The 11,243-nt window shown below is 44.7% G+C and overlaps 1 protein-coding gene across 3 annotated transcripts in view; it reads right to left on the reverse strand.

The window, feature by feature from the left end:
- ANKRD11 (ankyrin repeat domain 11) overlaps positions 1 to 9,499 on the reverse strand; it is a 147,638-nt gene extending 138,139 nt beyond the window's left edge. For all 3 annotated transcript variants that reach the window (XM_088136252.1, XM_088136254.1, XM_088136250.1), the window contains exon 1: positions 9,152 to 9,499. The gene's annotated coding sequence lies outside the window, so the exon portion shown is untranslated. The remainder of the gene's footprint in view (positions 1 to 9,151) is intronic.
- Between the last annotated feature and the right edge of the window lie 1,744 nt (positions 9,500 to 11,243).

Raw genomic sequence — 11,243 nt, forward strand, 5'->3', positions numbered from 1 at the left:
AGTCAGAGATTGGGTTAATAGATATTCCTTTTTAAAGGTTGCTGAAATGACTATTGTATACAAAACTAAATTCTCTTTAAGAATATTACCATATGATGAAGAACTTTACTGCAAAAGCACTTTAGGAGCCAAGGGTGGCAGGACGCCTATCTCCACTGCCAAGACTGAACTCAAATAAAGCACTCGTGCCCTGTTCCCATACAGTGCAAACATGACTCATTAAGGGCAGTAAAACTGCCCTTTCACATTTCACTGATGAGGCTTCTAGGAGAAGAAAATTCCTGGGATGCAATGTAGATCCTTACTACTCAAAGACAGATAATTGCTGCAATTATACCAGATCTACTGGGTCAGACTTCCTGATGCTGAACACAGCTATCTGATCTTGTACTAAGCCACAGCAGAAACTCAAGCATAATAAACTAAGCAGTAGTTATAGCACTATTACCTGTCATACCTGTATATGAAAAAAAAAAAGGCAGGATAAAAATCTAAAAAAAGAAACAAAACTCCCTCAAACTCAACTCCTGTTGACTATATAGGCATATCCATATTGTTGTCTTGTAACAACACAAAAGTGGCTCATGCTTTTTTAGGAAGTGCATTATTGCATATCGGTGTTTACAACACTGATTTCTGAAACACTCAAATCAATCAAAAAGATCTTATCTGAAATCAATGCTTTAATGTGTCAGCTAAAAATAACTGATGCAAAATGACTGAAATCCATTTACAAACTTTGGACTTTCCTTTTCAGTTGCTGGCTTACTAAGGCTTCAGCATGAATGCCAGAAAGTAATAATGCAAACTAATGGCAACGCTTTTATCTAGGATCTCCTGAGGACATGTTGAAAATCCAAAAAAAGCCTCCAGTACAATAAAAGTCTATGCCGCAAAGGAGAAAGAGGGGCAAGAGATAATATATAGTTTGGATTAAGCATCTGAAATCAGAATTCCTTTACTTATTTCCAGCACAGTTTCAAGAAGATTAAAATTAAGAATCTACAAGTCACATTTATTATAAAAAAAGAGTTACTAAATCTTCTCAGGTTAGAATGCAGTACATAGATTAATCCAGTTGACCTTCAATTCAATCCTTTTAGGTAATTTTGGCTAAGAGAGGAGGACTGGCTTGTAATTACTTAGATCTTCATAGCTGAATATTGAATTTGGGTCTCCCCAGTTGTCCTATCGAAGTGCTAAATAGCTTCTGCCTTTTAGGATCAACCATCAACAGTGAGGGAACAACAGTCAAGAAACACGTCACTGACCAGCACTTGGTACAGCAGCCATGAAGGTCTTATAAAGATGTTCAGGTGCCATGATGTGTCTATAGCTAAGCAGGTATAGATCAGAATGAGTCAAGCAATGGTATTCCCTGTGACACACTATCAAAGCGAAAGTTGGACTCTGAAAAAACAGGATAGAAACAGTAATGATGCTTTTGAACACTGGGGTTGGAGATGACTCCTGAGAATACCATGGACAGCCAAGAAAACAAACAAGTGGATCACCATACAAATCAAACTAGAGTTCTCATTAGAGGCACAAATGACCAGGCTCAAATTATCTACTTCAGGACACATTATATGAAGACCTAGCTCTCTGGAGAAGGCTCTAATGCTGGGAAAGATGGAAGGAAAGAGAAGAAGAGGATGACCAGCAGCAAGGTGGATGGACTCAGTTACAGTGGCTATGGGTACACCACTGGAAAATCAGAAGGACCAGGTTAGGGAAGATCCTCCTGCAGAAAAACCTATCCTTAGTGGTCACTAAGAGTCAACACCAACTTGATGGCACATAATCAATCAGTTGTTCTATCAATCTGCTTCTGGAACAAACTCCTGAATACCCAATTCCAATTATCAGGACTGTAAGAATTCCTGAATATGATTGCTTTCTATGTCACAGCCAAAAGAACGGCAGTCATTCATTGGACACCATTTCCAGTTACACTTTCCAGTCATGCAGACCAATCTTTGGATCTAACTCCAGAGTATACTCAAGACAACCAATGTCAGAAAACATCTCTAAAGCTTGCCTAAACATCTGCAAATATAAAACATGATTAATTGTATTTTTGGATATAATCAAAACAACCCTAACTACAGATATGTACAAGGCAACCTTGAACACATATGCCAAACTCATTAAAATGCGAACTAGAGTCAAACACAATATGACTTGCAAGGAAATAAACCAACATTGGTTTTCAAGAAGCAATATGTCAACTAGGAAAACCACTCCAAAATCCATAGGGAAGTGACCTTTATTAGGACTAAATAAAATAACACAAAAAGATTGCCATGGATGTGTATTTTTAACTATGAGCCAGAATGTTAGAATCTACTTTTATCAAAAAAATAGCCGTATGATGCTCTCTCTCTCTAGAATCAAAAACAATCTTCCCCTGAATCTCAGTTGCCAGGGGATAGAAGCAGGATAGTCCAACTGCCTCCTAGTCCTGCATGCAGACTCATTAGAGGCATCTGCTTGGCCCCTTGGCAAATAACATCCAGGCCTTCACTCCTGAAGGAGGGCTCTTATGTATTTATAACTCCCAATTTGAATGAAAGATGCAACAAAAGCTCTCATTATTTCCACCACACTCCCTGCCACCATTTTCCTGTAATAGTTAGATCTGTATTTCTGCTTAAACTATTTCACATAAGTAGAACATAGGAATTCTCATTTTATGTAACTACACAGTGAAAGTTATGAATGCACTCATGCACTTGGGACTAGAAGAAATTTCTCTAAAGGACCTCAGAATGCATCATGTGAAACAGATTTTCATAAAGCCCACTGCCCTTTGACATAGGAAGAACCTCAGCCCTGACCATTTAAAAATTGCACAATATGGTTCACACATCATTCTAAGCCAAAATGTAAATTTAGGCTTAACACATTTCATGAGCACAGCAAATTATGATTTAGTAAATGACCTACAGATAAACGAAACATGTCTTAACATAGGGTTAAAACTCAACCATTCACCACTAGTTATGATGCCTCTTCAGTTAACAATCTAGAATAGTCTTTGGAATAATTTCCATTATTCCACATCCACAGCATGCCTAATGACTAGGGATGAGGTTTCAACAGCTGCAAATGTGCCTTCCCAAATGCTAAAATTCCATTTCCTAGTCACAGACCAATAAAAGGCAGCAGTACTGTTAGTGGGCTATGGTCATGAACTAGCCACTACTTTTCACCACAAACTTCCTTTCTGCATTACTTAGATATGCAAGCCTAGGTTAACAGCTTCCTGCAAATGGTACCATTATACTCATTAGATTTTATAATAATACACACAAATATTACTACTGTGTTTTCTAATCACAAGGAAAGTCCAAGGTTGCTATTCTCACCTCTACATTTAAAGCCCATTTGTTCATAACACTTCCTTTTTCCAGCAAAATCTTTAAAAACTGGATCATCTATAATAAAAATATGTTACCAACAAACATTTAACCCTTAGAGATAAAACAGTCTTACAGAGGAATTCAGACAGTGTTTGATAGGTTTATAAAATTCTGTATTATTGAGCAATTAAGAATATTTGCCTTTAAAAACAGATCTGTTTTATACCAAAGATCATTCTGCTGTCACAAACAGAATCTTCTTCTCAACTTTTTTTTTAAAGAGGCAGAGTCTGCCCACAGACTCCTTGAGGATAAATAATTCAGAGCGTAAATGCCAAGGGCAGTGCAGCAAACCAATGGCAGATGGCAGGGGCAATGCTGACAAGAATGTGGATGCTTATTTTTCTCTGTAAAAACAATGAAGAACTTGACCGGAGGAGGAGGGGGAGGGGGAGGGGGAGGAATAAAACACCCGGCTTCTCTCAGGTCATGTTCCCCACCAGCAAAAACAGTGACACATTTTTAATAGCTATGAGGAAGTACCTGCTGAATTCCCATACGTGTCAATTTTTTTATCTAGACTGTGCCAAACAGAACAGTCTTACTCACATAATGAGCTAAAAAAGCAGCTTGCTAGAAAAAGGACAGATTTAAGCACTGCTTAGAATCTATATAGCAACTTTCTAAGAAATTGCAAGATTTGTCAAAGAGGTTTAAATATAGTTTCTTCAATATTTAACACACGAAATATGATTATAACAACAAAGGGAAAATGAGAAATCAAATTACCAATATTCACAAAAGAAAGTATATCATCTCCAGTTATATTTCACAATTTAATAAAGCAACTTTAATAAAATTAAGGTATTCATATAAGATACACTGTGTAATCCTTTTAGTTTTATAACAGTCATTATGTTTGCTGAACCAAAGGTCAGAGTAAAAACTTCTAGAAAAAACATACCTTGAAGAAACAGTGCCATAGTATTATAAAAGATGATTAAAAAATTAGGTCAGGCCTCACAATTAAGGTTCAGCATTTTCTCTTAAATCCAAACAGCATATTAACCAAGTTTACAGATTTCTAAAACCACGGCAAAAAAAAAAAAAAACAAAGCAAAGCAAAGCAAACACCCAGAGTTAAGTATTACCAAAGCAAGGTACTGGAAACCCACCCCCTACTCTGGTAAACTATTTTTACTTCTTCTTGGTTACCGAACCTCTGGGAAAATCCTCTCAAATGAAATAACCATCAACCATACATAGACTACCTACACTGTTGGTAACCAAACAACCACTAACACTTGAATGCCTTTTAACAAAATGGGTATGACAACAAGCAACTCTTTTAAACTCATGGAACCCTCTTAAATGAGTTCTCTACAGAGGAAGGTACAGAAGCTTCTTAGCATGCAAGCCGAAGCTTCATAACCACTCACACAGGAACCCTGCCATCTTCTAATGAGTCAACTACTCTCTGGAACTGCCTCAGCTAGTCAACTGCACTAGCAGAGCACTTGATCCACCAGTACCAGTTTTTTATTTAGTTATATCTCGGGTCGCTAATTGTCTCTGATGCCAACTGTTAAGCACCACTTTTTATGAATTGCCACTGTGAGATGTAAGACATTGTGGACACCCCCAACCCCCACCTCTCTTTACCAAGTGCTTTTGAGACAAAGCCATGTTTTTCATACCTCTTTCATACCTAGGTTGAAAACTAACTATAGGACAGCTGTCAGATCTGTCATATGGGTTTCTAGTTACAAATTGTGATTACGCACATCAAGATAAATGTTATCAACGATAATTTGCTTTATCTCTATCAGCACAGCATCTCTGTCCTGACTATGCTGCTTTTCTTTTTGATGCTGTCTAGCATGGGTCTGTTTCCTTATACCCTCCACTGGACAAGTCCCAGGTTAAATCTTGAACTGAACAGCTTGTTCTAAACTAGACTCACTAGAGTAATAAATTAAAATACTATAACATACCTCTCTGACAGATTCTAATAATTTAAAAATGCCATTTAAAATGTGGTTTTAAGTCTATCCTTGGCAACAAAGTATTGCCCTTAATATGATTTGATAGCAATTTCCAAATCAAGATTAAATGTTCTGATTCAAATGCAAGTAAATCTGGCTACATACATGTGTTTTAAATAGGCTCCACTTTATTATTAAACTGCTGCTGCTGCAATATACACAAATTTCTTATGCATTTTCCCCAAAATGCTACTGAAGTATTGGTGATACAGCAGAAGGTTATTTAGCAAAACTGCATGAGTCAAGCAGCAAAATTAAAGAATATCATTAAAACGTTTTTTTAACTGAACCACACCAAGAAAATCTATTCCATTAAAAATAGTGAATATAGCAAACCAATGAAAAAACACATACAGGGATTAAAAACAAACAGTAGCAGCAGCAACAATACTGCAGACATCAAGTTTAAATCAAAGGACAATGCAGTTTTTTATTCCACTCCCTGTTCCGTAGCCATAAATATTCTGAACATATTTGCCCCCGTATTTTGGTTCTTATCATATGAAATTGCCTTTTTGACATTGCAGTTTCTCTCACTGCTTACCTACAGCACTACACACACAAAAACTGTATTTTAATTGTATGTTTGCTGTAAGAAAAAGGCTTGTAGAAGAAAATTAAGCAAAGCTGTATGGAACCTCAACATATTTACTACCTATTTTTATAAAATTCAAATGGCTATATACATGTGGTTTACTTAAAGAGACCAGACTGATGACACAATACGATTAGCATTGCTAAGAAACAATTCTTTCCTGGCAAACAGAGGCCTACTACAGAAATTAAAGCAGAATCTTCTAAAGCATCACTGGACATTTTATTTTGTGAAGCAAACTAGAAATATTAAAGATTTAAAGATTATGTTCTTAATAGCAATTTCTGCAGAAAGTTGTGATTTGTGTCTTCTTGAAATATTTCCCTGGAAAAATGCTTAAATTCAGATTTCAATACTCAGAATACTATTAACCCAGAATATATACATTATCTTAATGCCGCCTGGTGCACTCACTGTGACGTATCGTTAGAGCTACCCATTAAGTGTAATAATACTGCCCAACTAAGTCTCTCCTCATCTCCATCCTAGACTTAACAATATTAGCCCATCTTCCTTTTAAGCAAGACAAACTGATATAAAATTTACTGGAGAAATATCTCATCTACACAGCTTACCCTTTATTATTTTATCTCTTTGGTACCTAAACCAAGGGGGAAAACACATAATGCGAAGCTCCGCAGCTATATGCCAAAAAGTAATTATGTTAACATCTACCTTTAGGTGAGAAGCACAACCCATAAGCAGCTATGTGCCATCACTAGCATGTCATGGTACCCCTTACTGTGTGCTATAATTTAAGCCTTTAATTATCCATTCCAGGCAATGTCCAACAACTAAAAATGCTTTTGGGAAACACTTAATGTCCCTTTGCCATGAGAACTGAACTCGACATGCAACTATGCGTAACAACTGAGCACAAATGCACATGCAGCAGCCACAATACACTGTTCTAATCTTGTTCCTAATGCTTAAGGTTCAAAAGACAGGGCAGTCCCCAAGCCCAGCCTCCAAGATGCAGCCTTGTTCAACCAGTTTAGCCAGTTAACTCTTTAAGGACAGAAAGCAGAATAAGTATTTACTTGAGCAGTAAATACCAGACTGCCTGTGTGACTATCTCTATTTCATAGAGAATTCTAGCCTAAAATACTCTCAATTCCTCAGGGACCTACCTGGAATTTCTGTGCCCTTGCATGAAGCAGTGCCCTCTTTCTCTTCTCATTCTGAGTACAAATCAGTTCTTTGGGCCTCCCACAAATACCCACTGTAATCAGAGATTATAAAGAATGTCTCTACTTTGTCGAAGAAAGAATCTTACTTTTCAACTACTTTCATCACTAGCAGCATCTCTAATTAACCTATTTTAAGAGTTCTCTTTCAGCATGAACCTGAGGGTCTTTATTACTCAGATTTAAGCCCTCTACTTCAATCAAAATAAGTTTTACTATGAACACTTTAACTCTATTCAAAAATTAGGATATCTTGAACTTCATCAGGAAACAGAATAATTGAGTACACTAGGCCATAGAAAAACACATTAAAAATGGTGAAGGGAAGGGGAAGAGGTGAAAAACTCAAGATGCAAGCTCCCATTGTCCATAAGAGTAGAATTACTTCTAGGAACACTACCTATAACATTTTCAAGCACAACCATAAACATCTCGTTTGCTGATTGTTATTCTCCTCTTTGCCTGCCTGACTAGGCTATTCTGTCCGACTAGGCTATTCTGTCCATATTCAGTTTCTAGAACAATCCCCAGAGATGCATTTGGCTTTGAAAGAGTGACTGATCTGCTCCCTCTATGGCCATATTCCTGGTGACAAGGGAGATCTGTGTACAAAATAGGAAAGGAGGGGGAGGGAACAGTAGTTCCTTCCTGCAACTATCAAAACAGAGCTCCGATTTTAAGAGTAGAAGCAGATCCAAACACACCAGCCCTTGTGCCTCAATGAACAGGCGGACTTTCAATCCACACGCACACATCCTTCACAGGACAGCTGCTTTCTCTGGGAAAAGGGCAGAGGGCATTAGAGGGCTCAGTTCCTCAAGGCTTCTGGTGGGGGGGGATGATTTGCCTTTCTAAACATGTAATCAATCCTCTTCTTAAGAGACTAGGTGGGTGGGAGGTTTTAAATTCTGTTTGAAGACATACAGCTGCTTTTTATTTCTTGTTTTAGGAGGGCAGCCCAAGGAAGAGGCTAAGCAATTTAGAGATTAAACAAGAAAATAAATGCAGCTCAGCCTGCCTCGCTGGTGGATGACTGCTTCTGTACACAGGCAGAGCAATGCTGGCTGAGCGATGATGAAATATTAAAGGGAGATTAGCAGAACCAAGTCATTTTCACCGCATCGGCTCCAGCAATTGCAATCCCTCCCCGTGCTGCTACGCCGACCCCGGTTCCTTCACCTCTGCGCTCGGCTGTGGATGCGCAGGCCCCGAGCGAGGCTACCCTTCATTTAACCTGCGCCACCTACCTCGGCTCGACGCACCGAGCGCCTATCTCTGCGGCCGGCTGGAAGTTGCTCCTGCCCCGCTACCGCTCCTTCCCGGTCCTGCTACCCTCGCCTCTCTCGCCGGGGCCTTCCCACCCATCGCCCCTTACTCAGAAGCGGACCCCCGGCCTCCTCCTGGGCATCCGCACCACCTTCCTTTTCGGCATGCCGGAAACCCCCAGCAGCTGCTTCTGCGTGACGCCCCGGGCACGGCTGGCGGGGGCGCGCCTCCAGACCAGGACGAGTCTTCGCCATCCCCGGCAGCGCTTGGCTTACCGTCGCCGCCGCCGGTCCGACGCGCGGGGAACCCCTGGCGGGGCGGGGCGGGGCGGAGGGGCGTCCGGGGAAATCGGGCCAGCAAGGGCGACCTCGAGCCCCCGTGCCGCGCCCCCGCGCCGCCCAGCGCAGGGGGAGCCCTCCGCCCCGCAGCCCCGCGACCCTCCCCCGGGAGGGAGGGGGAGGGGAGCGCTGTCACTCGGCCGCGCGGCCGCTCCCCCGCGGCGGAGGCCGCTCCCTGCTCCCGCCGGAGGTGCGCTCCGCTTCAGTTAGGGGCCCTCCCACGCCGCCTCCCCGAGACCACGTGCTCCGCGCCCTCCCCGCCCGGGCACGCACGACCCCCCAGGTCGCCGCCTGCCGCGCCGCCGGGGGGGAGGAGGGGAGGGGAGGGGAGGGGAGGCCCGGCCGCCGTTCTTACCCGCGCGCGGCGGCGACGGCCGCCTCTTCTCCGTGGCGGCGGGAGGCCCGACGGCGAGCGCGCGAGGCCTGCTCGCAGCTTCGTTCCCTGCGCCCGGCCCGGCCGCCTGCCTGAAGGGAGCGGCGGCGGGCGGGCGGGCGGAGCGGCGCGGCGCGGGAGCGGTGGGCCCTCAGCAGTGCCGGCGTCGCCTCCTCCGGCCCACCCGCTCCATGGCTCGTCCGCCTCCCCGGCGGCTCTCGCTGCCTCCCCCCGGCCGCCCGCTCGCTCGAAAGCCCGGCCTGCCAAGCTCGCTCGGCCGCCCGACAGCGCCGTTTCCTTCCTCACGGCACCGCCGCTTCGTCCGCCGCCAGAGCCGGCCCTCCCCATTGGTCCGATGAGACGGGCCTCCCCATTGGCTGGCGGCGGAGCGACGAGGAAGGCAGCGAGGCGGAGCCCGGCCGCTGCCCCGACGCTGACTAGAGCGCGCGTGACGTGTCCCAGGGACATCGGGCCTCTTCTGGGCGGGCGCGCGCGTGCGGAGGAGGACCTCTCCCGGGCAGCCCAAGCGAGAGGGGGAGGGGAGAGAGAGGAGAGGCACCCTGGGATTGGTCGAAGTCCGGCGGATTAGCGAGTCTCCTCGCAGGTCACGTGAGGGGCGCCGCGCTGCCCCGTGCGCCAGTTGCCCGGGTAACCGAGAGGGGCCTGGTCGCCGGAAAGGGGGCGCCCGAGCCGGAGCGTGGCCGCGTCGCCCCGGGCCTGCTCTGTGGGCGCAGCGCGGAAGACGGGCCCCGGAGCCGCGCAGTTGCTGCGCCGCGTCTGCTGCCGGCGGGGTCTTCTTCGCTGCTCGCGAGTCAGCCGCTTGGCTGCATGATGCCCCCGGCCGGGAGGCGGCTTCCCCCGCGCCCCGGCGCAGGCAGCAGCCGCCGTTTTTCTGGCCCCAGGGCGCCAGCGATCCCCGTTTCGGCAGCCCCTGCCCGTCCCAGCCCTGCCGGCGCTCTCCCGCGAAGCTGCGGCCCTCGGGGGCTCCCTCCGCCTCTGGCTGCAGGGCGGAGGAGCCGGCCGGAGTCCCGGCGTGGGAAGCCCAAGACACGCGTCATCCGCCGCCGCCCCCCCCCCGTCTCCTGGCGGATCCCACGGTCCCTCCGAGCCTCCGCTTGGCAGCGAGGGCGGCCCGAGATCGCGCCACCGAAACCCGGATTTTCTCTTCCTAAGGGGGACGAACTGTCACGCGCCCAGGGGGCTGAGAAACGCGGTATTTTTTTTAGGGGCTGGAAATTCCAGGCTGCCCTCTCTGGCTCTGTTCCGCCCCGTGGAGAGAGGAGAAACTCGGAAGGCAAAAGATTCCCCGCTTGTGTCCTAAAATTTCTTGAGCAATTGTGGAGAATATAGGGGCTGCCCTAGAAATTGAAATTCTCCTATTTCATGGCCGAGACACAATTCAGGAGCTTTAAAAAATGATTCCTTGAAGTAAAGGAATGAGTCCTATGCCACATAGCCCATTTATGAATTCATTTGCATGAGCCATCGCAATTATTTATTTATTTCTATTAATGTCCTCCAGCAGCAGCAAAATAACCTGAAAAAATGCTACCAAAATCCCCCACTGATGTCATAGATAGAGTACGGCTCTATCTGTGATGGCTGAACATTGGATGTGTTCCCAAAGAAAGCTTTATTACCACTCAAAGGACACTGCATGAAATCACCTTTTTTCAAGGTTACATTTCATATGTCCACAGAGTAGAAGATAATGCATGCAATTACATATTAACTCTGAATGGCTGCAATTAAACTTTATTTTCAGAGCCAAAATGGAGAGGCCTGTAACTCTAATAATCCATCATAAGGATCATCCACAGCAAGGTAAAAGGCATTATGAGAGAACCAAGCTGACTGTGTTTTACTCTGCACCAGACGTTTCCGAGATGAGTATCTTTTTATAATTTTGCATGCTTCAATGTTCCAGCATATGAAGCTACATTCAAGGCAGACATTTGCAGTATTTCATCATACGAAATACTATCTTAATGCAACTGACAGATTTTTTTTCTCCCAGCCAACTTCCTCCAAACTCACTTTCAAAAGAATTTTCTTGCTGCCCCTTAACTCCCAT

This window comes from Python bivittatus, unplaced genomic scaffold (assembly GCF_059951505.1).
Source record: "Python bivittatus isolate LINGU-HERP-01145 unplaced genomic scaffold, Pbiv_v1 ctg000190_np1212, whole genome shotgun sequence".
NCBI lineage: Eukaryota > Metazoa > Chordata > Lepidosauria > Squamata > Pythonidae > Python > Python bivittatus.